The sequence below is a fragment of the Passer domesticus genome, chromosome 7 (genome assembly GCF_036417665.1).
Source record: "Passer domesticus isolate bPasDom1 chromosome 7, bPasDom1.hap1, whole genome shotgun sequence".
NCBI classification, from domain to species: domain Eukaryota; kingdom Metazoa; phylum Chordata; class Aves; order Passeriformes; family Passeridae; genus Passer; species Passer domesticus.
In genome coordinates this window covers 54,480,846-54,506,215 of record NC_087480.1, presented here as the reverse complement: position 1 = coordinate 54,506,215, position 25,370 = coordinate 54,480,846, and the positions used below count along the sequence as shown (strand labels likewise).

Here is a 25,370-nt window from a genome sequence, read left to right as displayed (position 1 = left end):
AAAAAAAAAAAAAGAAGAAAAAATATAACCCAGCATACTTCCTTCTTCCTCCAAAAAAATAAAATAAAATAATCACAGAAGTGATGAAAAATGGGCCATGTGTAAAGAACTGCACACCCCAGGGATAGCTCTGGATTGAACTCCCTATTTATACACAGTTTTACATTAATATTTACTACAGTAATCAATGTAAAAACACTGCCTACCCTAGCAACCCCTGTGTCATATGGTGTGTATACATCACCTCTGGGAAGCAGGTCAGCTCTATAAAGAAAATCAGCCATATTTAATGTGAAACTCTGTAGTTTTTACAATGTTTTTAAAAATGTTTTACAACATGTAGAAATGCTTCCATAAAAGCAGACTTATTAATCCCAGTTTTAAGCTGTCTTTTAAAGTGGAGTTTTCTTACATAAATATTTTCCTTGTCTCCCCACTGCTCCCTGCCCCTCCTTTTAAATAAAGTTGTAATAGAAAAAGAAATGGGTACTCAGACATGGAAGGCAGTTCAGCACTGTCCACCTCCAAGAGACCCCTGATTTCTCCCCAGAAGATGCAGGGAAGGAGGATGGTTGCCATTCCCAGAGGAGATAACTCTCCTGAGCACTATCAGCAACAGGGAATATTTGCAGGATTTAACACATTTTCTTATGCTTATCCCAAAGACTGAGAGTCTTTGCACCAAATGTGAAGTTCTCAACCAAGAAGCTTAAATTAGGAACCTAAATGGGCCCCTTCCCATGTCGAGGAGGGCTTCCCACAACTCAGGTCTGAATTGCCCTCTGGAGATGCCTGTCCCTTATTAATGCTGGAAAGACTCGAGTAATTACATGTCTAATTTAGGAACAAGATGCAAAGCAAAGCCAGACCCTATTCCTGGAGATGTCTCCCTACTCTGTACCCACCACCACTCCCTGCTGGAGGCCCAGGAGGGCTGGCTGCCCATCCCCCTGTGCCCACAGCTCTGCCACCCCCTGTGCCCATCAGTGGGGCTGAGCTTCCCACTATGGAGAAGCTGGGGTTGGAGCTGCCACAGGCCCAGCTGAGAAGGGACATCATCATGCCACAATCCAGCATGGGCTCCTGACAACAGTGCTTCAGCTCCTGGCTACTCATGGAACTGCAATTCATCCCTTCACTCCTGGAGAGGAGCAGAGAGACAGCAGGAGCGCCCAGCAAGGGCACCACTCCCACAGCAGAGAATCTGGGCACTGCAGTGCTGCCAGAAATCCCAGGACAGCCCAGCAGACCCCTGTATGTGTGCCCTGGGAAGAGACTGTGGTCCTCCCATAACCTTCCCACCTGAGTAAAGTGGCAGTCACATGAGTGAAATCTATTTTTTGAAGATCATTCTCAAATCTGACTGGCAGCATCTTTTAGGACCACCACAGAGCAGGAAAACACTACACAAACAACAGCTCAGGATTACTGATTTTGAGATGACCCATATATTTTTTAAAAGTCCATTGCATTGGCATTTAAGGTTTTCATCAGACAGATAAATGTAAATTAACTGTCAAGGGGAAAAAAAGTTGCCCTGTGCACCTCCATTGCTAATCCTTACAGTAATTCCCTTGGAGAAACAGCCCGTTTTACAGAGAGCAAAACTGAGACATGGAGAACTTGGTAACTTGCCTGAGGTTACACATTTTTAATAAATCTTGACAGCCAGTGTTCAAATGCATCACATCTTTACAATAAGGACTGGATGCTGCAAAGTTTCATTAAGGGGGGACAGAGCTGCTTGTCCCTGCCATCTGGCTGAACCTATTCACACCCACCACCAGCCTCATCTCTGTAATAAGCTTGACCTCTGTGGTGGGGGGATGCTGTTTATCTTCCCCGCTCTGCGACCCCACTCCACAGCTTCCCTGGCTGCTCCTTCATTGGACCCAGATTTCCACCCTGCCTGCTGTTTTTCCAGCAGTAGCATTTTGGCTCCTGGCAGACTGGAGAGACATTTCTGTCGGCAGCTCAGGAATTCCCTTTGTGTCTTTCCTGATTTTAGGCTCACCTTGATGCTAGACTCTGACCCCTCTTTAATGCAGAGGAATGTGTGAAAAATTTATTCCCCTTTTCATTAAGAACTCATTTAAATTCACCAAAAGGTGACCCGGCTCCCTCCACTGTGGCTATATTGTTCTCTGAGAAGCTGCTTTATTTCTGACTTAGAGGTCAGTTGAAGAGTGGGATCTTGCTTCCACTGATCCAATAGTTTAATTTTTAGTATCAGTGTTGAAGAAAATTATGCACAGACATGTTTAATGTATATTTTTTATACTCATAAACAGTTTGACCAGCTATGAGGAAATGCTGCATGTCCCTGAGTGTCCTCCTCCTGGCTCACTTAATTAGCAACTCTCATAAGCATGGGAATTTGATTTTCCATTAAAAACTTGGAAAAATATTTGTTTTGTTTATTTGTTTTTTCACAACACACAAAGCAAAAGCCAAACCCATCATTTCTACTCTGGTTTGTTTTGTTTTCTTGACAAGTGAAAAATCAGCAATCCTAGATTGGAAGCGTTTTGGGAGCTGATCTGGAAAAGGTGCCAATGCAAATAATGTCATCCTTTGTGCAAAAAAACATCCAGGAAAAAAAAAAAAAAAAGAGAGAGAGAAGCATTTTTCATCCAAAAAGCACTTTGGAAAATCAAAGCCCAGTTTTCAACTCACTTCATTCTCAATCTGATTTTTATTAATGTCCCTTAATTTCCTGTGTGCTCAGCCATCCCGGTGTTGTGTGTCACTGTGTCACAGCTGTGGGCACACCATGGGGATAGGTAGGGCTGGGGGGCAGCATGGGCACATCAGGTCACACAGAGGACCCCATAATCAGCAGCAATATAAGCAGTGGAAAAAGCAATAGCTCATCACCATTCCTAAGAGAAGGGAAGGTGAGGCAGGGCAGGGAGGAAAAAGGATACAGGGGTTGTAGTACTCCCCTCTCCCTTGTTTAGGTCAAGGCTTTCTTCATCCCACATGCATTAAGAAATGCTCACCAACCTATTCAAAATCACCCCTCTCCAGAGCACTGACCACAAAATTACCATCCATTTCTCCCAGCACAGAAAGACTGCCAGGTAAAGGCATTCATGGTGCTCTTCCCTGCTGTCCACAGTCAGTGTCCACAGAATGCCAGGAGAAGCTGGCTACTCCATATGAGCCACAACCAGCTGCATTTTAACCTGTCTGTGCCACTTGTGTATTTGGTTTGCAGAGGCGGGGGGAGGAAAAGTGTCTAATACAATTTATTTTTTAAATTAACCTATTTAAAACTATGGATGCCGACTTTTCAGTAGTCTTCTGGGGGCTGTTACAAAGGGGCCCTGGTTGAAACCTATCTGAAGGGAGTTAACCACAGCCCTTTGCTTGCACATGTGGTATAATGTAGGCTCTTTATTGCTTTTCTTTACTCCCCACCCCCCCACACACACACATTTAAGATACGCAGAGTAGAGCTTTTCTAAATATCTTACAAGTGCCTGAGTGTGTGTGCACCCTGGATTTATGGCAGAGAGGGGAACCTAATTCTGCCCTCAATTAACAAAACCCACGAGTAAGAGGTACCCAACACCAAGCTCCACAAAAGATGCCAGGAGGGGATTGCTAGAGCAGAGTGTAACATGACCTAGTGATACCTGGAGATGACAAACACCCTGGTCCTGTCAGCAAAAAAGAGTTCACAGCCCAAGATTTCAGGAGAAAGGGAGACAGTGCACCAGGGAAGGAGGCCAAACCCAAGTCTTGCACATCTCCTTCCATAAAGGGAATAGCTGGTCTGACCCTGTGTGTCTAAAGCTCAGTCCTGCAAAGAACTGAGGCTTGGATTCACCTCAAGGTTTTGGGCAGGCAGCTGAGGCCCACAAGCTGAGAGCAGGGTTACCTAAGACCCCTGCTGTGGTCTCAGGACAGAAATCAGCTCCCTCAGGCCCAAGAACTCCTCTCCCAAGATCTGTTGGAGGCTTTTGTCCTTCTCTGCTGCCTGTCCAACCTCAGGGGCTCAGGTTGGGTTTCTGCAAGCCCAGCTGCATGTCCTCCTCTGCACCAGGCAGAGGGTTTTGGGCTTTGAGCAGGATGAGCCACACTTCATCTATCACAGCCAAAGACAGAGCACTGGGAAAGGAACACTTGGACCAGGTACCATGGCACCTAGGAAAAACATAGGTGTTGACAATGACATTTGTGTTTGAGTCATGAACACCTCAGGCCACTTACTACATGGTGATGCCAGATTCTGGATCCTTAACCACAGGCAAGAGACAGAGAGTTTTGTTTTAATCCTCTGATTTTAGCACCTCATGGTCACACCCACCTCTTCCCTGTGACCATCAAGAGCAGCCAGGTCCAGACTCACATGATGGGAAATCAGCTGAGCATCTCTCCCTGTCACAGCAGCTGCCCTGAGAAGGTCCCCAGTCCTCTCTAGACACCCCTCACCTTAGTGCCATGATTTCCACCAATGTCCAAGAGCAGCGTTTTCAGATGTCACACATTGTGTGGCATCATAACAGGACAGCACCTCAGCTGCTGGAAATCAGCCCCAACCAGCTGAATCCACCAGTTAAAGATTTCGCTCAAAGCTGGCATCTCCATGCTTAAGATTCCACAAACTGCAAATCCAACCACATTTTTAACCTTGTGGGTTTTTTTGGAGCTCTGATTTGCTGTGCTAATGTGCTTTTAACGTTGTTTTTTCCTTGGTATGTGTGTTATATTAGCACACATGCACCCTGTATACGCAGAAAGTCTGTAAAACAGGGCACTCGTATAATTTTAAAATAGACAAATCAGTTTAAAGCATTAAAGTAAATCTGGTAAAAGAAAATCTCTCCTGGGTTGACATTTTGTTTGCCAAGTTTTAGCTTGGAATGAATTTTTATGACCAAGTTATAAACCCTCGAAAATAGTGGTTTATAATGGAAATCTTGACAAATCCTTAACACAGGCCCCATTGTAACATATTCTGTACATATCCCATTGATCTATGGTAATAACAAGTTTTATATAAAATATTTTAACCATGGGAGCGACGTGGTTATCTTCAGGCTTCCAAAAATATTTTTCAAATAGATAGGTGGCTTTTTCAACTAGGCAAAATCAAGGAATTGAACATTGAAAATGACATCTAAATATTAATCTGTTAAAAAAAAAAAAAAAAAAAAAGAGGGGAAAAAAGTAAAACATCACAGTAATCCAGAACGCATGATGTTTCTTTGGCTGAAGAACAGCCAGTGACTAAGTAGCAATTCTGCTCTGATATAACTCTCAATGCAGGATGGGGTATTAGCCATGAGCAACAGAAATTACTTTCTTAGAGGATTAGCTGTAGGCCTGAAACAATAAGCAACTTAAAAAGCAAGCTATTCCCTCAGCAGGCAAGATGATAAAACTGGGATACAAAGGATTTGTGTGCCTGGTCCTCAAACCCTCTTTCTCTCCTGCAGGACACTTGGGGCCTTTGCCCCAGCAGCTCCTCTGAGCTGGGCTTAGCCCAGTCTTGGGCTGCCTGAATGTCTACCCAGAAAGCACAAGTTTTCAGGTCTGCTGAGGCCAGGGGTATGATATCCACGAGGAAAAGCAGCAGCTGGAGCTCAGCACTTTATCTGGCCCATGGTACTGCAGTGGTGACAATGGCACTTCAAGGATGGGACCAGGTGAAGGGCAGGGCAGGTGCCTTCTCCCAACACCTCTTACCCTCAAAAACATGTTTGACCACCACCACCATGCTTGACTAGACTCCAAAATGCAGGAGTGTCCAGGCAGGCAGCCTCCCTGGGAGTGGAGAAAGGAAAACACTAATTTTCAAGGCAATTATATCTGCAAAAATGCTTTGGTCCATTGACTAGAAAATGCTGAGACTGCAAGTACACAACTCAAGCAGCAATAAACACTGTTCTCCTTTTCTTATTCCTGATGGTATTAGAAGCTCTGTCTCTAAAATATTTTTAAACCATGACTCTTCCCAACACCTGAAAAATTCACAGCCATCGTTATTTACCATTATATCGTTCTCATTAGGTAAGGAGATTCCAGTTCACAAGCAAGAAACAGAGGCACACAATTATGAGAAACTAGAGGAATTTGAGCTTTTTGAAGATATTTAGATATTGAACCAGACATGCAACCAAGATGCCAAGGACAGGAGGGCAAACCATTGGTTCCAGAGAAGAAGCATATACTGTGATTTTGCTTTAAGGCATCACATCTTGTCTTGCCAAGTTTTCCAGGCTCTCTTTTGAATCAATTGAAGAAGGCACAACATGAGATTACTGAGACCATCCTACAAGAGTCACGATGAATCCCTTCCTGGACATTCCCATCTGCCTTTTCCCTAATACAAAGGTACCTAAGGAAGCAACACTGATAAGGCCCCTGGAAGGAGTTGAATGGCTTGACTTGGCAAAGCAAGAATTTGGACTTGTGCCTCCATCGTCCTTGGGAAGCCTGAAACTACCTCATTTACATCCAAATAAAGGGGGAAAAATTACTATTTTGAGAGTATATAAATGGGCATACACGACTTGGTGGACTTAAAGGTTTTTTAAAACTAAACAATTGTCCAAAGTAAAGCTGCTTCTGTGCAGACAGATGCACGTGCAAGGACAGAAGTACAATTGCCGCAAGCCTGATTTCCCTGACTAACAAAGGCAACTTCCTCCTCACCCAGTCATCCCAGACCATGGCTCTGAATTCCTGCACTTGCCTCCAAGTGAGTGAGCCATTTTCATCTCTGATGCATTCCTTCTACTTCCATTGAAACCGATTACCACACTGCTGCTTTAGCATGAACATAAATTTTTCCGACTTAACATGTTGCTTTAGGACTCGGTTCCACTCCACAGTAGACTTCCATATGTGCTGTAATGTTTGTGTTTCTAAGCAATGCCTCGGCAACCACATCAGGGTTGCCGAAAGACGAAAACGAAAAGCCTGCTTTTTAATTTTCTTTTGCTGGTAATCTCGGTTGGAAACTCAAAGAAGGTCGTCTATCTTCCCCAGAAGAAATGTAGCCCATAGGGCCAACATGTTGTTAACACACACCAAAAAACGTTTTGGTGGCATGCATCTATTTTAGGAAAGAAAAAAAATACACTTCACTGGGATTAAGTTGGGAGAAAAAAAAATTTAATTTGCTGACACGTGAGAGGCACAGACAAAGATCTTTTTCTTGTGGAAAATGCCAGCAGGTGTTGTCTAGGGATGTTTCTTTCTTTTTAAATGCCAGAGTTGTTCCACACAAGCAGGCCTGGCAGCATCCTTTTGCATATTTTTTTGAATGCTTGACAAATTAGCTGCATAAACTTGCGTAAGCTCCATTTCGCAGCCATTAATGAATAAGAAAGAGTTTATTCAGATGCTTTGACCACAGAGGATAATAACTTCACTTTCCTTTCCCCTTTTTTCCTTTTTTTAAAAAAAGACTGAGATCTAAATCCCATTGCAGTCTATGGAGAGACACAGATATTTTAGGATCATTATGAAAATCTGGTCTGACACATACTATAGAATTTCACTCAGCTACTCCTGTAGCACAGTGTAGAATTTATGCTTGACTGAAGACCAGCCCCATTATTTTGCTGGGCTATGATAATCAAGCATTTATGCCTTAGTTCTAGAAAGCATTTAAACACATGTTTAAGTCCCTCCCCAGTCAATAAAAGCACTTAAACAAATACTTTGTTCCTGCTGAAGTCAACTGGATGTTGACACAGCCAGTACTTCGCTGAGCAGAACAGGCTGCTAACGGGGAGCCTCAGGGAGCTGCACTACTGTACTTTGGAGCTTAGAAACAGGGATGCACTTCTTCATTTTTATAGCAACCAAACAATAGACTTTCCATCCATTGTGATACTCAAGGATGTTAAGATTTGGTCTTGCCTGGAGCTGGGGTGCAAAGTCAAAAATAGGTATAAGTGTGTATATTTCAGTGAAGAGCAAATATTCTCAAAAGCTTCATGTCACTCTTTCAACAGTGTCCCTCAGCCAGACCACAAACAAGCCTCTTCAATGCTTCTTTTGGGAGATATTTATAAGAAACTCAGTCTCTGCCAGTGCCAGGTGACCACTTCCCCACATCGCTCCACACTGCAGACACTCAGATCTGGTAAAGGACACACAAATTCCCAAAACCAAATGCTCCAGTGAAAAGTATTCCCCCTGGTTCCCTCTATGTATGATGGTTGTCTCCCTGTCAAGAAGACCACCCTTAATCAAAGCTCCAGCTCTTTGCCCCACTGCCCCCATGGGGGCTCCCCCGGCCCCAGAGCTGTGTCTACAGCACAGAACCGGCTTCTCTGCACCTCAGAGAGGCTGCAGGATGTGCTGGTGGCCTCTGCCTTTCCTCTTCCCCATTTAGAAATTTATTCTAACCTCAGAGAAATGGTTAGGGGCCCTTAAGAGCCAGTTATGGCTCATTAGAGGCTGTGCTGGATTAGTGAGAGGGAGGAAGATGCTGAGAGCTGCTATGGCCAGGTTTAGTGGCATTTTACTCCCCCCCAAATGGTATCTGGATTCAAGGAGGCAGCAAGACCTCTGGGAAACAATTTAAAAAGGAGCAGACAGGTTTTTTCTGTGACATCTCCCCTTTGAAGCCCAGTGGTGACAACCCAAACCCCAAATGCTGCTCCCCTCTCCCGATGGCAGGAGAGTACCCACGTCTAGGGCAGGCAGGGTTTCCTCTGCCCGTGCTGCTGGGCAAAGCCCCACAGGAATGGAAGTTACTGTAATTATAGCTTGCCTGAGCATATGGTTTCAGGGATCTTTCCGCGTGTAAAATGCATGAATATGCATCAAACCTAGATGTCACTGCTTAAGTTACATAATCCTGCACAAACATATATTTAAGAGGGACCCGACATCCTCTGTTTTTTAAGGGGCTTTAACTGTGATTAATTCTCTGAGCTTATTAATCACAACATGTGTTAGTGTTTGATAAATTGCCCAAAAGTTGCATTAGCTAATAAGTATAAGAACAAAACGAAATAGTTTCATCTGTTTTTATAATAAGACAAAGAGCATCATGGGAGCATACACGGTGGTCATGAATAAAAGAGAAACATTCATTTATGATAATTGGTTTCAGCTCCCCGTTTGGCTGGTTCTTGTGACCTAAATGTATCCAGTTGTTTCCTTTCTTTCCCGTTGGTTTTTGGGTCACTCCTAATGGTTTAATTCAACAAAAAATGTCTACCATTTCCTGTAACCTCTGTCTTTTTTCATTCCTCCTTCCAAAATGTTTTTTTTCTGTGCAGCATCTAGAGAAATCTCCCTCTCTCTCTCTCTCTCCCTCTGTTTCCTTCCAAGTGAACAAAGTCAATATTGTTGACAGAGAAAAGGTTTAACTCCAGGCAAAAGGAAAAAAAAAAGTAATAGTCATTTATTTGTCTCCACTTCTGAGTTCACAAGGGTTTTTTGTTTGATCCTGGCGGTCAAGACTTTGACACGGAACATGCCCCCTCTGACCATGAACAATTTATGGAGGGAGAAAGAGACAAAAATCCTCATTCATGTTTAAGAAAGCAAAGGAAATGGCTGTAGATTAATATTTGTGCATTTGTAGCAAAATTTCTGATAGGTCTGTAACACATTCAACCACCCTAGTTGAGAAACACAAGAGGCAAAACTCAGCCCTGGAGAGTTGAGTTTTGTTACTCTTGGACACCTTTCAAAACATCAGCCCTCATTCTGCTTTTCTTAGGGCAGCTTTTTCCTCCAGCAGAGAGTGAAAAACGTTGTATGGCATTTGCAAGGAGGCGGCGCACGCTGGCAGGGGTTACCTTGAAGCACAGGCAGGGAGCACTTGCCATGGTCTTTCCATTTGCACTCAAGCCTGATACTCCCTGAACACTGCAAAGTGCTTTTGCATCTCCCATTTACCCCGCTCAAAGTGACAAGGAATGGATTTTCTAGCATGAGGCCCTGAGTTTGAGCTGGTGAGAGATGTGGTGCAGCACAGAATTAAGATGCCAGAAGGGTGTTAGTCGAGATACCCTGTGCCATCAGGAGCCCCTATTTCACCACATTAAAACTTTTGGGGCTGAAATTCTCCTTTGCCAGGTGTCTGCCTCCAGCAGAGTTTTCTAGGAAATCAAGGAGGGTGGGAGAGGGGGAGGCCTGGCAGTTTTCCAACACAAGATTAGAGAAAAGTGCTTAGTCGATATAAAAATTCTAACAATTATTTTTTTGGAGTCGCTCTCACGCCTCCATCTTCTGGAAAGGAGTCTGGAAATTTGGTGTCACCCTGGGAACAGGGATGTGCCTTTAACATCCAAATTTGGCAAAGTGAAAAGCCTTTGACAATGTCCCACAGAAGATTTATTAGCCTTTGGGAGAAAAACCTCTACAGATTCTGTCTGCCTTGATCTCGCTCCATTTTGGGGCTTATAGGGCTTGCTTCTTCTGGGGATTGCTCAGGACTTGCCTTGCTATAATTCCCTTCCTGGCTGCTGGACATGACTGTGGCTCTGGGCACCAGAAGAGAGAGCTAAAAAGCCATCCCTGTCATCTCAGGCCCTGGACTCCCACCAAGTCACTCACTGCCTAAATCAAGCAAAGAGGAAAGCTGCAGAACAGCAAAGCAGGAGCAATGGGGCAAGGACCAGGGAGAAGCCAGGAACAAACACCTGAGTGGAGAGATGGATCCCATAGGGATGCTTGATACGACATCAGGGAATTGGGATGCAGCAGAAAAATGAGCCAGGATAGTCTGGCAATGATATATAATAAAAGCATAGATAAAACATAAGCACAAGGAAGGTGATGAAGGCCACAGATAAGGCCTTAATTCTCATGTTTCAAAGCTTCTGAATTTCAGCTTTAATTTCTCACATAGAACAGCTTGTGCCTGTTATCATTTGTAGAGTACCCCAAGCTCTCCACCCAAACAGACCAGGAAACCAAAAATCAGCAAAGCGTCTCACTGCTACACCAAACACCCACTGAAACAGCTGACAGGCTAAAAAGAATGGCAGGAAGATGTAATGAGAGGGCAGAGATAGTCAGATTAGAAAACACCATAATTTTGAGTATACTGATGGTATGCATGAGGTGTAGTGAACTGCAGCAGTAAATCAAAGTCTGCTCTCGAAACTCTCACACAGCTGCTATCCAGAGACCCTCTGGCTGGAAATCATTTCCCCACAAAATCATGGTTATAACATAAATATTCATGTGATTTTAACTATATGATATCTAGGAAGTTTTTAACCCTTAAGAATCACCATTCCTTGCAACCTTGAGTAGCAGAATTCCTAGCTTTCTGTTGCTGAAATCCATACTTTCCCATTGCATTATACACCTCAGAGGCTGGGGCTTTCAGAAAATAAATCCTAATTGGAGAAACTCCTGCCAAAATAATGGGCATCACTAACACTTTGTAATGTGGCAGTACCCACTCTTAAGCATGCAGGGGGGCTGGGAGGAAAAATATGCCCAGGATAGAATAGGACACATTTGGAGAGGAGAGCTCTATCTGCAGGTAGTAAACACTGAGGTCTAAGCACAAATTGTATCATGTGCAATTGCTGGAGGATGCTGGAGGACCATTGCTGTCAGCTGGGTCCAGGACCTCTCCATCATGGCAGTTCTACTCTCCAGAGAGGCTGCCCACAGCCAAGCTCTTCGTCACAGCCTGGATTTGGGATGACCAACCCTCAGCTCTTGGGAATCACAGCTTGGTGCCATCTCCAAGGGTCGTGCAAAGACTCTCCTGCCTGCAAGGGAGAAGCAGCCACTGCCTTCCCTGAAATAGTCCCACCTTGGCTGCTGTGGTTTGGGGATGTATTTGACACAAACCCCATGCTCCCTGCAGCATCACCCAGCACAGATAGAGCCTCAGAGAATTTGGCTGCAAATCAATGCACCTCCCCTACCACTACAACAAAGCTTGTGACTGCAGGAAAAACAGCATGAGGAAGGGCCAGAAAACTCCTTACACATCAGAAAATTAAAACCCACTGTCTAGACAAGAGATCAGGAATTATCTTAAATTTCAAGCAGTGATAATTGGCCAAGCAGAAGGAGAAACAAAAAGGAGAAAGCCTTTATTGAAAAAAGGGAGGATTCTTTTTGGGTACATCATACCAACAAGGGGAAACTACATGATTTCCCTGTCAGTGCTGCTAAAGGATGACTGCAGCAAGTTTTTTTCCTAGTTCAGCCCAGTTCTTCCCTATCATGAAAGGCCCATGTGTTTTATTGTGTATGGTCCTAGTGCCAAAACTTCTCAAAGGAGACAGGTTTGTAACTGCACGGGACACCTGCTTTGTGTCTGCAGGCAGGAGTTACAAATGGACACATGATTGAAGGGAACTGCAAATCTTAAAATATGACAGGCATCAAAATGTTATTGCATCCTCTCAACAGCTTCAGAAAACTGTTTTTCTCTAACTTTATCAAACCAGGAATGACAGCAGAGCCAACTTCTACTGGATACAGAAAAACAACTACACCACGGGCTTTCCAAGAAAACAGACTGAGTAGTTTTGTGGGGAAAAACTAGCATAGTGCAGAATACTCAAACACATTACAGATAAGGTTTAACATCTAAATCTGAAGCAACTCCAGAAATACAAAGATATACCTTTAGCAATACACTCTGGTTCAGTCTATCCCACTTATCTCAAGAACACTTTAAGATGATCTGCCTTCTACACAAAAGCAGGCGTGACAGCAAACTTGGCATTGCAAAGCACTTCTGTTCCCTGTTTTAGATGATCACATCTCATTCTTGAATGGGACCTTTAGACATCTCTCAGCTGCACAGAGGTTTTACATAGGTGTTGGTGTGTGAGTTTAGCTGTGAGAAGTGACTGGCTTTAAATCTTATCAAATTATTTCAATTGCATTAATTAAGCAGCTTCCTTATATCCCCAAACACCCCCAATTAACCATGCAGCTCTAGAAGTACTGGATTTCCATCTTTAGAAATGCTGGGGTGAACATTTTCACTCACACTGAATTCACCAGGAAATAAAAAGTTCACTCTCTCTTAAAGTACAAATTAGGCTACCATAAATAAGGTTTGGGCTAGATCTCATGCTGCACAGGGCTCTGCACAGTCACTCACATCTTCAGCTTACACACACTAACAGTGAGTGCATGAAAACAGCTGTGCCATTTTTCCATGTCATTCCACTCAGCCACGTTCTTTTGAAAGGGTTCCATTTCATTATAAGCCTGAGTATGCTTTCTCTTGTTTCTCTGTTGCACCAAATAAAATATAACTCTAATCTAAAAAATACCCAAATCCCAAAACAAGCGACTTTTGCGTGAACATAAGAGCACATTCTACCATATTATTTTTATTTTCCCCATTTATTGACCTCTCCTCTGTGCTACCCAGTTGACTGAAGGGTGTGTTAACATGCACAGCATGCCAGTGTCACTCCATGGGTTGGGATTTAGGCGTGGTTTTGCATATGAGAGTAGGAATTGCTCGCCTTGCAAGCTATGGGGATGACATACCTCTCATTATAACAGGGTGAGAGACAACCTGCTCTGTCCCCAGCTCCAGGCACATATTCCCTTCCTGGGGCTTCTTTCACAGGTGCCAAATGGCAATTTTGGGGTGGTTCACCTGATGTTTCCAAGTCCAGCATCTGGCTGTGGTTGTCATGACCCTGTGAAGAGCAGTTCTGCCAAAAGGCAGAAGGACAGGATTTATAAAATATCTAACAGAAAAGAACTCCCAGAAGGGGCACATGAACCACAGCCAGGTCTGCTTCAGCAGGGCAAGGCAGAAAGGTGTGTCACTGCAAAATGCCCTTAACAAAGGTGTCACTTTGGCGAGATGAGGTCCTGCAGTGTGGTTGCTCTCCTGGCACTACAGCCCCTCAGAGACTATTAAAACTGAAAAGTCATTCATACAAAGGAGCACCAAAATTATGCAAGTCCTAGCGAAAACCTCTCCCTCCTTTCAAGGGACTCCTGTGTGGGATTAGGGATACCCCCACTTCACACCCAGCGCTGTGTTTCAGGCACAGGGAGGGGCTGCAGGAGGGACCATCCCACAGCATCCCGAGCCAGCTGCAGGTGCAGAACTGGCTCAGCTCAAAAACAGGGTCAGAGTGCAGAGCAAAGTGCTGGCCTGGTGTCTTTGCAAGATTTGTTTTAAAGGTCTGCAGTTTTTCACACCTCAATCCAGCCAGGCAGGCAGCAGTGCCAAAAGATGGCTGTGCAAACTCCTCTTGCCTGCTGTATGGAGGAACCGGGATTAACACAGCACAGGATAGCAAAGTACCCAGAATCCTACAGGTAAAGGGTGAGAGATGGAGGTGACAACCCAGAAATGATGGGTTTTGCCACCTTACTAACCTCAAGTCTAACTCAAAACCATAGTCAAAAGACTAATGATAAAGCAAAAGTCTCTGCCAAAAAATTTAGGCAGGACATTCCTGCCAGAATATATGTTAAACAAAGACACACAATTATTTTTTAGAGTTGCTGGCGCAGTGCTTTCAGGAAACCTTTTCCTTTAAACACTAAAATTAAACAAACACATGAAACGCAGGGAGAAATGTAATTACTTTATAGCTTGACTTTGGTCTATTGCCTCGGGTATCCAGTTCCTTTTCTTAGTGATGTGGAAACTCAAATTCCCCCCTAACAGTGTCATTAATTCCTTGGCCTGGAGAGCCCAGCTTTCCTGCTGCATTTTGCATCAGGAAATCCCAGCTGCCCGCACCTTGCTCTGAAAACAGCTCTGCAGGTGACAAAGGAGCTCCTGCCCTGCTCCCAGCACAGGAAGGGGGCAGGAGGGCTCCCCTACCCCTGTGAAAAGGAGGGGATTAAAACAATTGGGTTGCCAAAAAAACAATTAGAGACCCAGGCGAAGATCTAGCTCCTCTGACCTCCAGCTCTCCCAAAACTCTCCTCGCCTGCCAAAAAAAATGACAAGGGGTGTCTATTTCTGCTTGCCTTTCTCCTAAGAAAAACACCTCCCCCTCTCCCTCCTCATGTCCCCCCATGGCTCTTCCTCCTGCACACAGTCGGGGCTGGCTGAGGTTCATGCTAAATGAACACCCAGTCCTAAAACACACCCGGGATGGCATCCAAAGGCTACCAGAGGCTGTCGAGAGACTCCCACCGCTGTGGGCGAGCTCATGTGCCCCCCACTGACCACCCACCCTCAGGCCAAGAGCAGCTGTAATGCTCTGGAGAGAAAGCAAACAGCTTTGGGGGAGCACAGGCAGCCCCGTGGGAGCAGAAGCATCTCCCCTGTGCTTACCTTCCCCCTGCCTTGCCTTGTGGGATGCTGAGGAAATCCTCCCCGCTCTGTGCCAGCCTGACCGGGCAGCCATCCCTGCTCCTTCCTGTGCCCAGGCAGCTGCTCCTGCAAAAGGTTTTCTTGGGCACTGCACAGAACACCCCAGCTCTTTTCAGACTGAAATCTGTCGAGGTGGGTCCTGGAAGCAGCCCTGTAGCTGCCTGCCCTTTGCAAGCTGTCATGCAATTCAGCAGGAGCCCAGGCGGACTGTGTGAGTTTATATCCACCCTGTGACACACACACGCACAGAATGTGCCTGGCATCTGAAGCAGCCCATGCTGGATTTATCCCTTCCCTTGTTGCCAGTGACTGACATAAGTGCCGGGAACTCTTGGTGGAAAACTGCTTATGAGCTTTGGGCCTGATCCAAACCCCACTGAAGACAAAGGAAAGACTTGTGATTGCTTTGGAGCTGGCTTTGGATCAGTCCCATTATCTCTGCCCCAAGAGCAGTGTACAAACAAAGCAGCAAGGACTGGGGCACTGTAAGGCTGTGCCTGGGGGCCCATCTCATCTGAGGAAGAGAGAAGCAGGGAGATGATGCAGCCGAGCCTTCCTTAGAGCATCCATCCAGGGCCCTCCTGGGAGGGGACCAGCCTTGGGAGCTGCACATGATCACAGCCCTCACTCGTGGGTGGAAATGCCCTGCTCGGGAGCAGACACACAGATTTCTCTGCTCAGGATTGGTATCAGCCACACAAAACATCCAGAGCCAGACCTATGTCCAGACTTCAATTGTGCAAATCATCCACCTCGCAGGCGGAGTCTGCTTTTATCTGTCAAACACCATCAGTTTGCACACTCCAACACTAAACATATTCATGTGTCTCACAGGAAACAAGAGTCCCCATGAGCTTTTCCATTCCACGAGAGACTGAAAGAGTGACACTCTCAGACTCTCCCACCTAAAAATCCACAAAAACATTTGTTTTGTGAACAATTAGGCAGCAATTAGCATTCTTCCTGAGTAAGAGACTGCCTGCAGAACTGAAAAATGATTTGACACTATTTCATTCCACTTCTCCTGGCAGCACCATCTTTCTCTTAATTTAATAAAAGAGAAAAAAAAAAGAAAAAATAAATTGTTAAGTCATGCTTTTCTATTTTAAGGCATTTGTTGCAACTATACAAGGCTTTTTTTCCCACAGGGAAAATAAATGAGAACTATGAATCACACCAAACTTACCTAAGAAAAGTGCAAAAACAATTCTCTGTCCTGGGATTATAGCGCTGATGGCTCATGACCATTTCTTGTAGAGTTTAGGCTACACAACTTCTGTAGCATAAACTGATTTCCATTGGAGGTAAAGGGGGTTTTAACCAACACCTTTCCACTTGTGCCAATCCTTAGTGTGGATACAGTTACACTACACTAGGACAGCTCTTCTTGGGAAACTGGCAAAGAGCTTCCTTTCGCCTTGTTTAAAAACACATTGGAATTCCTGCATTTTAACAGACTACCATGTGTCAATGGAATGACAATAAACAGCAGTGTGGGTGTCCTTCAAAGGAGAGGAGCAAGAGCCAAAATGAGTTGCCCTTGGCTCTTTGTGCAGAGGCTGGGGCTGTGATCTGGCTTGTGTCTGAGGTGGGCTCAGACCCTGCAGCAATTACCTGGCTCAGCAGCGGGTGGGAAGGTGTGACAATGCACTGCCCTGCCACAGAGCTCACCCCAAACAGTGCTAGCCCAAGGCTGGCACAGCTTATGCTGTGCTCAGATACCCTAATGAGGGTAACTCTGGGGAGCAGAGCAGCCCCGACAAGTTTCAAAGGCTGTTGACATTTTTGTGATGCCAAACTCTGAAAATCACAGCTGGTGTTGAGGGTCAGGTAACCCTGGGCTCGAAACACACAACACTAAGTTATTTTTCAATCCTGGCTTGAACTATAGCTTTGCAAAAGCCTGAGTCTCTAGGATTTCCCACCCCTCATCCAAAGAAGTGGAGAAGAGAGAGTGAGGATTTAAAGGGAAATAAGTTAAACCTCAGAGCATGCAAAATGAATTCCCTAACCAGAAGGGTCTTGCCACATCCTCGGAATGGTGTCATGGCTTGAAAACATGCCTTGTTCCTAAGCTCATTTATTTGCTAGGAAAACTCAGCCACTAGTATGTCTTAAAGAAATCCCTAGAAAGGCATCTGCAAACAGTTGCACTGAAATTTCAATTGCTCAGTGTAATTCACGGCAGAGCGAAACCCTGGAATCTCTGAGAGCGCAGGGCACAAATAGCTCAAGGAGGTGTTTGGTACGAAGGAAATGGTGATGCTTCTTCCATTTCCCATGAATATCATATGCACTGCTTCAGCCATATGTTGTGTTGAATCTGCCACATTCTTCAGTGGTGGGCACAGATGTGGACAGATCTGACAGATCAGGGTCTTAGGGTCACACAGGAGTAAATTGGGGGCAGATGATTTGAGCGTCACAGCTTATTTTTAGAAAAAAAAAAAGGGAAAAAAGATTGCTAAGAATCATTTCTACCATGTGTCTGAACAAGAAAGGCATTTATCTCACCTAGTAAAAACAAAGAAGAGTTTCTCTCAAACAAGGAGTTTGTTTAAAGAGGCTAACAAAGATTGTTCTATGCACTCTATAGATCACAGGTGCTGCAGAGAAACATAGACTTTGCCATGTATTTCCGTGCTTCATTAACATGTATTATTTTCAGACAGTCTCCAACAGTGTTCCAGCTTTACAGGCACAGAAGTGATTCCTTTGACAAATAAGCAAAGTTTCTTCTCAGTTGCCAGGCTTACACTATTCTCTGGTTATTCCTCTGATTAGTGCTATTTTGCTTACATGTGCACCGTGGGTGATAAAAGACATCAAGGAAATGGAAAACACTTTCCCAAGAATATAACCACTGCTAGGAGATGGAACAGAAAACAAGGAAAAAGGAAATCAATGCTTATTCAAGCTCTATAGGGCATCAAAATACAACAAAATGTAACAGATTCCCTCATGTCTATTACTTATGCTCATAAGAGCATATTATACACACACACACACACACACACACATTTTCTGCCTCCTGCTGTACAAAGTTTAAAAGCAGAGAGTGAGGATGAGGTCACATTTTTTCACGAGTCCCACAAACTCCACTTGCCCAACATCCACTTGTACAAGGTGAGGCTCCGTAAAGCAAAGGCTAAACTCAAACCCAAAGTGCATTTGCCAAAAAAAAGACAAGAAGAGTGTTTCACAACCCTGCCTGCCACAGGATAGGCCTTTCAAAGGCTGCTTTGAGAAGGAAACCAGAAGGAAATGCTGGATTGCACTAGAATGGTGAGGACAAGGTGCTGATGGCAGGAGTGTCCCAGCCAACCCCGTCACATAAGTCTTTGTGTTATGGCCATGCCCAGTCACTTGCAGTGGATTTTTCCAGGCCATCAGCTCAAATTACTAATAGCCAGCATGGGACATTTTAGTTGTATCAAGGAGACATTTACCCTGCTATGAACAAACCAACCCCAGACACGCTGGAAATTGCTCAGAGAACAATGTCACCCCTTTGCTACCCAAGTCCAGTGCTCTCCCGAGCCCAAGCAGGAATGGGGTGAAGCCAATCTGAAAGCAGAGCTGGAGCTTTTCCATTTCCTCTAACAAGTCACTGAGGAGTTGTAGGTGCAATCAGTCTTTTTTTTTTTTCCTATGTTTTCCCTGTCTGTTTGGCTAAGAATAAATGGCCTGGATTGATAAAGCCTAAACTCCACTGATTTTCCTGCACCTTGAGGTTTCACACAGGCTGCTTCTGGTTCTTCAGAGGAGTCACACCAGCTGGCAGAAGGATTCAGATGGGATTTCAGCTGTGTGAGGCTGGGCCAAAACTGTGTTCAGTGTAGCTTAGTGATTAAATTGTTGGAATAGGGATCAGAAAGCCCAGTGTGTTAGGTAAATATGGACATTTCAACCCAGCTATGCAAGCTCTAAGCAGGGATCATGCCACTTAAATCCTTTTGCCAGCTGAGATTCACAGTGCTGAGAAGGTGACAGGCAGGTGGAGAAGGTGGTATTTTGCTGGCCTAATGTTTGGGGGATTCATGAGCACACCAGAGCTGTGTTTTGCTCAAACATCTGGCACTGAGCATTGGAGCCCAGACAGGACTGCTAGAAGAAAACAGAAGCCAGACAGAAGATGGGATGTGCTACAAGAATTGAAGACACTTCAAGCTAACTTTTCTTTTCTGTGGGATTTTTTTTAGCTGGGTCAGCTTCCTGACCTGGGTAACACAAAAATCCATATAAAGGCAGAGGACTAGAGCATACACCCAGGGTGAGAAAAAGGAACCACCATTTTCAGAGGCGATATGGTTTTGTTTCAGATAAACCCAGCCATTTTAATTGACTTTGTCCCCATAAGCTGGTGATTCAGAGCAATTCCCATTAGGCAAACAAATAACCAGGCATTTCCCTCCTGGAGAGACATTTACCCCATGCAGGGAGGGCAGAGTCAGGGATAGAAGCTCATGAATCTCTACCATGCCTTTCAGGGCAGAGCTGCTTACCAAGAACTTCAAACCAAGCTAAGCTTTGGGAGGAAGTTTGTTCTTTGCTGCTGTTTTTTCTCCCTGACTGCTGGTTTCCATCACTTCTGTGTTCAGTTGCTTTGTGGCTTATCAAAAAAGCAAAGGTCTCCTAGAAGCTCCTGTATTAATTTTTTTCCCTCCACTCGGAAAACAGGCTACCAGCCTCTAAATGCATCCCCTGCTGGCAGAGGAGAGAGGTAACATTTTATACAGCCTCACCTCCCCCATATGGTCATACCTGGTCACTTCTGGACATGTACAAACAGCATCACAAAAATACAAGATTTTGCAAGATTTTCTGGATTTTTCTTGCCCCCAGAGCACAGGCAAACAGCATGTGATAGACATCTGACAGGTCTGCTTTCAGAATCCACCTATGGTAATAGAAGCCATAGTTCCACTCACCTTCCCCACACAAAGGTTTTCTTCCCTGTCTCTCCAGTTATGATCCAAGCTCCCCATCCCCTCTGCTGTGCTGCCAAACTGCAGAGAGCAAGGCTTCCTTTCCCAGTGGGATAACCTGCTACCTATGTGCTGTTTTCCTTTTTCTTTCAAGACAGTAAGAGATGAATGAAGATATAAAAGATAAATAAAGATTAAAAAAATAAAGTAGGTGGGAAAGGAGAGAAGATAAATATAAACCATAACAGAAACACTGGACTTGTTTATGGGTGACAACCAAGTGCCTTTCTCCCACAAATGACACCATCCAAAGCCTGTACTGGCATTCTTTAACAGCTGAGGGTAGAAGAAGGGGTAGTTCAACTCCCAACTCTGCTACAAGCTTGCTTACAGGTCTTGAAAATAAGTGTCCATACTTCAGAATGCCTCAGTTTGGGTCAATCTGCTACTTAAAGAAAAAAAATCTGCTTCCTAGGATTGTTCAAAGCTTAAATGAGTGTTTGAAGAGCTCTAGTAGAAGGGCACTCTCAGAGAGACAAAGCATTATCATCATCAAGTGTAATCTCTATGTTTTTTATGGGCAAGCATAAGATTCCAGCAATAATCTTTAAAGCAACATCCATTATCTGGAAAATTAGCTTTCAGCTAATAGTCTGTTACAGGTCACACTTGGTAAAACTCCATGCACGTTTTCTTCCCTTTTTCCCTTAAAAGCACTTGGAAATCCTGTGACAGCTGCCTGAGGGGAGCAGCAGAGCCTGGCTGCTGATGGCACACAGTGACATGGAGAGATGAGGAGGAGCATGCTCCCATCACACACCTGGTGAACCTCCAGCCTGTGCACCATAAACCCCTCAAGATGCCTCCACAGGGCAGAGATCTCACCCAGCCACATCTCACCTGGCCTGCAGGGCTTGCTGGGGCCAGGCACTCTGTATTGGAGAGAAGGGTCAGTCTTAGACACCTCCTTACCAGGACATTTGGGCGGCAAAAAGCAGGAGGTGGTGTTCACTTAGATTTCTTTCACTTGAGACTCCCTGAAGAACTGCATAAGCCCAGGTGCCTGGAGTGAGGATGAAACCTCACCTAGCTAGGCTGAGTCCCCCAGCACCCTTGATGCATTTACTGCTTCTCTTTCCAGAGACTGAGCTCTCCTAGATGAGGAGCTCTGTGAAGGCCACAGGAAGTTCAGACGGGAGTCGAAAGCACCGAATCTCCCTCCAGCCTCAGCAGTTCAGCACCCACCTCCCTCCCAGCTGCTGAGCCTTTGTGGGGAGCAGCCCCTTTGCCACTATCACCTGGAAATGCCCCACTTCACAGCGTCTTTGCTCCAGGGAAGCCCACTCCTTGCTGTGACCACCTCCTCTCTCCTGGCTCACAGAGTGACTGGGAGGACCTTCCCCACATGGCACAAAGCTGTGCTTTGTGCCCACCAAACACTGACAAGGGACCACAAGCAGTGGCCACCCCTGAGGAAGGAGCAGCAAAGCACAAGTCAGCTGGTGGTCTCCCAGTGAGTCCTGGAGATCCAGCTCTTCTCCTGGAAGAACAAAGAGCTAATTCACTGACACCAGCATGCAAAGCCAAGAAATCGAACTGGGGCTGGTCAGAGAGGAGGGAGCCAAACTCAGCAGCAAATAAAAGGAGAAAAGAAGACCAAAGATGACTATTACTATTTAACAGCTTTGAGAATGTGCCTTTACTGAGCAGGGGCAGCACCAGTCTGAGGAGCCCAAGAGCCCAGAGGGCTGAGCTGGCTGTGCTGGGGGGCATGGCCACGCTCCTGCCAGGCTCTGCCATCATCCAGGGCTGCTTGCTGCCCTGGGAAACAGCCTGGCTGAAACAACTGGTTCATTTGGGGTGCAGAGCCAGCCCTGACGTTTTGGTATTAATGGCTTTGAAATATCATTTCACAGCCAGCAGTGCATGGCTCAAAGAGCACAGTCCATGATGGGAAAGTGGGAACCTCCATGCCACAGCAATGTGGGTCTGGGTCTCAGCTGAAGAATCTTCCATGGTGAAAAATATGGATGAAAGGGAAAATGGGTGGGGTTTGGTTTGGGGTTTTTGCCTGAATTAAAATAAATTTGCTCTTTGTTTTAATGGTTTTTGTAATTTTATGCCATACTGGCCAAAATGTTATGTCATGAATCTAGAAACCAGCCATTTTAAGTTCTTGCTTGCCAAAAGCAAAGGAAGCAAAGGATGTTTTTACAGCTTTTTAAAACCAAAGCCTCATGGGGAGAAAATGAAAATTTCAAATACAATTTTTCCCCTGCTATTTACTTTGCTAAAAAATTACTTTCTACTGGGAAAGTGATTAAAATTAAAACCAATCATTGAGTCACTCATCCAGACATCTCATGAGTTTGCTGTAAATTCAGCAGATATAAGAAATCCCCCTCATACTATGAGGGACCTTTCCAATTTTTGAAAGTTTATGGTGCTGCAGCAGGGCTGACACTGTTTTTAAACAGTGCTGCAACTAAATCCTGGGTTTGAAGCCAGTTGATAGACAATCCCAGAGGAAACAACACCACTTTTGTAAAGTGCTATTCTCCTTCCTCCCTCCAAGCTTGGATTTAGTGATTTATTTACAATATGAAGAAGTGAAGACCTTTAATTTATTATAAGCACAAGCAAAGTCTTGGTTGCAGTGTGAAGGCAACCTGTTTTCTCCCCAGCTCTTTCAAGAATTACTTGGGTGGACTGGTAGCAGCTTTGCCTCATTGTCCCAGGGTCTCTGCAGCAATGTCAGGGTGAAGACACCCATCCAAGCTCCACGGGGAAATCCACACTCACTGTCCAGATAGAACTCAAGGTCAAAACTTAATAATGTCTTCCAAATTGTATCCCTTTTTCAGCTGTAGCATCTCCAAACCCACTGCATCGTAAAACTTTCAAACAGACTATGAACAAATGGGGAACTGCAACAAGACCTCCTATAAGAAGTGGAGTAATTCCAACTCTGGTTGCAATGTAATCAAGTTTAAACCATGGCTGCTGGCTGACACTGGGAAAAGAAAACAGGAGAGACATCCAGGACATTTCCATTTGGGTGAGCCAGTCTGCTGCTTCATGCAAAGTTTCTGAGCCTCAGGGACTCAATCTGAGGTCCTGATGCCTATTTTTCTCAAGAAGAAGAGAGCTAAATAGCCAATGGTCTTGATACAAAGAATGACTAAGCAGGCCTCTTGCTGGAAAAAAAGATACCTAAGATGGAATATGAATTGTTTGTACACAATTCTGGCCTGGGCAAGATGCAGTGGTTCATGATATCTTCCAACACCAGAATTTGAGTTCTTGGAGCAGGAACATCAAATTAAACTTTCAAAGGCTCGAAGGTGGCAGGTTAAAAGCAAACACAAAGAAATAGGTTGGATGATTCAAACACAGCTTGGAGTTAAGCTGCATCACTCTATCCCAGTGTATATCCCAGAATGTTCAATTAAGAGAAAATGGAGACCAGCACAAGTTCAAGGAAAAATATTTGAAGGAAAAAAGCCCTGAGATTTCTTTAAAAAGCTTAAACCACCTCTAATCCAGGAGGTTGTTGGGGGATGCACAGTATTTGGAAGTGTCCTGCATGCTTGCCCTGCACCTTTCCTTTTCTGTTTGTACCCACTTGCAGCCTCTGCCAGAGACAAGATTCTTTATTAGACAAACATGCAGGGTGTCCAGCTCTGGGTATGAGATCAAAGTGCTGAGGTGCTCCATGGAGGCATGCCCAGGCCCCAGCTGCCCTCACACCTGGAGATCCTCCCACCACCTCCAGAGGAGCTGCCCAACTCCAAATGAAGGGCAATGGGAGTTCGTGTGCTGAAGATGTAGAGTTGCCCCATGTCCTACTCTGACAACATGGACCTGCACAGAGCCAGCCACCAGATTCCTGACTGACAGCTTCACAAACAACAAGCCATTTAAAATCAACCTTACCAACTACTAAACTTCTCCTGTAGATGAAATACCTTTTTTGGGGGGAAAAAGACAGCAAGATAATAGCCCTAAATATAAAGACATTCATCCCACAGGAACACTCTGTGCCAGAAAACTCTCTCCACATGCACATGCCTGCCTCTCCAGGGTCCTTTCAGGGCCTAGACTTCACTGCAAAACCATGCAGGACTACACTGGGGACCATGAGGATTAAGGTTTTCATGGCCTTTGAGTTCATGGTTTGGAGGGAAAACCAGATGACATTAAAGCTTTGACTTGTTTCCAGTTTAGCTTCCTACTGCAGTCACAAACCAGGATTAGCAGCCTCAACATACAGGCACAATCCTCCAGAAACATCTCAGCTGTAGTTTTTAACCACAAGTTATTATCCCATTGCTACTCAGCTCCAGGTCACAGTGCTTTCCTCAAGACCCCATTCTCCAAGCCACACAAAAGACTCCCTAGAACTCAAAGCTGCTCTGGGTATCTCACACTTTGCCAGCACAAGGGGAAAGGAGCAGCAGGTTATACATATTACACAGCTTCCAACAGGGCTTGGCCATGGAAGGTGTATAAAATGGTATTAGCAACAACTGGGTGAAAAGGAGCCATGTCGGTGTCACTGAGCACAATGAAAGCGTAATTGGTTACAGCTGACAAACACAGAATTGCATTAAACAGAACATTCGATGCTGGGCTATGGTTTACATCAAATTGTCAATCTCAATATGGCAATCCCCTAAAAGGGCCACTTTTTTTTGTAAACCCTCAGGAAACATAGCAAATCATGGCAACATGTTTATAGTCTTCAAATGCCACACAAGGAGCCTGATATGCATCCTTTACGGTGGGATATCCTGGAGGGTGTTTCAGTGTGTCCATACTTATTTTCCAAATACATTTCACAGCTTTGTTAAGTCTTCATGAATCTAGCAAAGATCAACTTTTAGGTGAAGCTGTGGAGTGGACAGTCCTCAAGGCCAAACTCACTCAATAAAAATGAGATCACTTGCCTTATCTCTGTGTTGTTTTCTATCTCCAAGTCTGGCAATGAGTGCTGGAAACAGCAGCAGCAGCACACAGATCTTTACAGCCTGCCCTGAACTTCGCTGTCTGCTGCTGCCATATCAACTGCCCTTGGACTTCGGCACTAAACTTGACACCAGCAACCACAGTAGAAGGTCAATTATATTTATGTCCAAACAAAAGAGTTTTTTCTGTGCTTATTCTGGCTGGAA

The 25,370-nt window shown here is 44.8% G+C and overlaps 1 long non-coding RNA gene across 4 annotated transcripts in view; it reads right to left on the bottom strand.

Annotated features, from left to right (window-relative positions):
- Positions 1–25,370, bottom strand: part of LOC135305301 (uncharacterized) — a 219,057-nt gene that overhangs the window by 112,245 nt on the left and 81,442 nt on the right. The window lies entirely within an intron of this gene.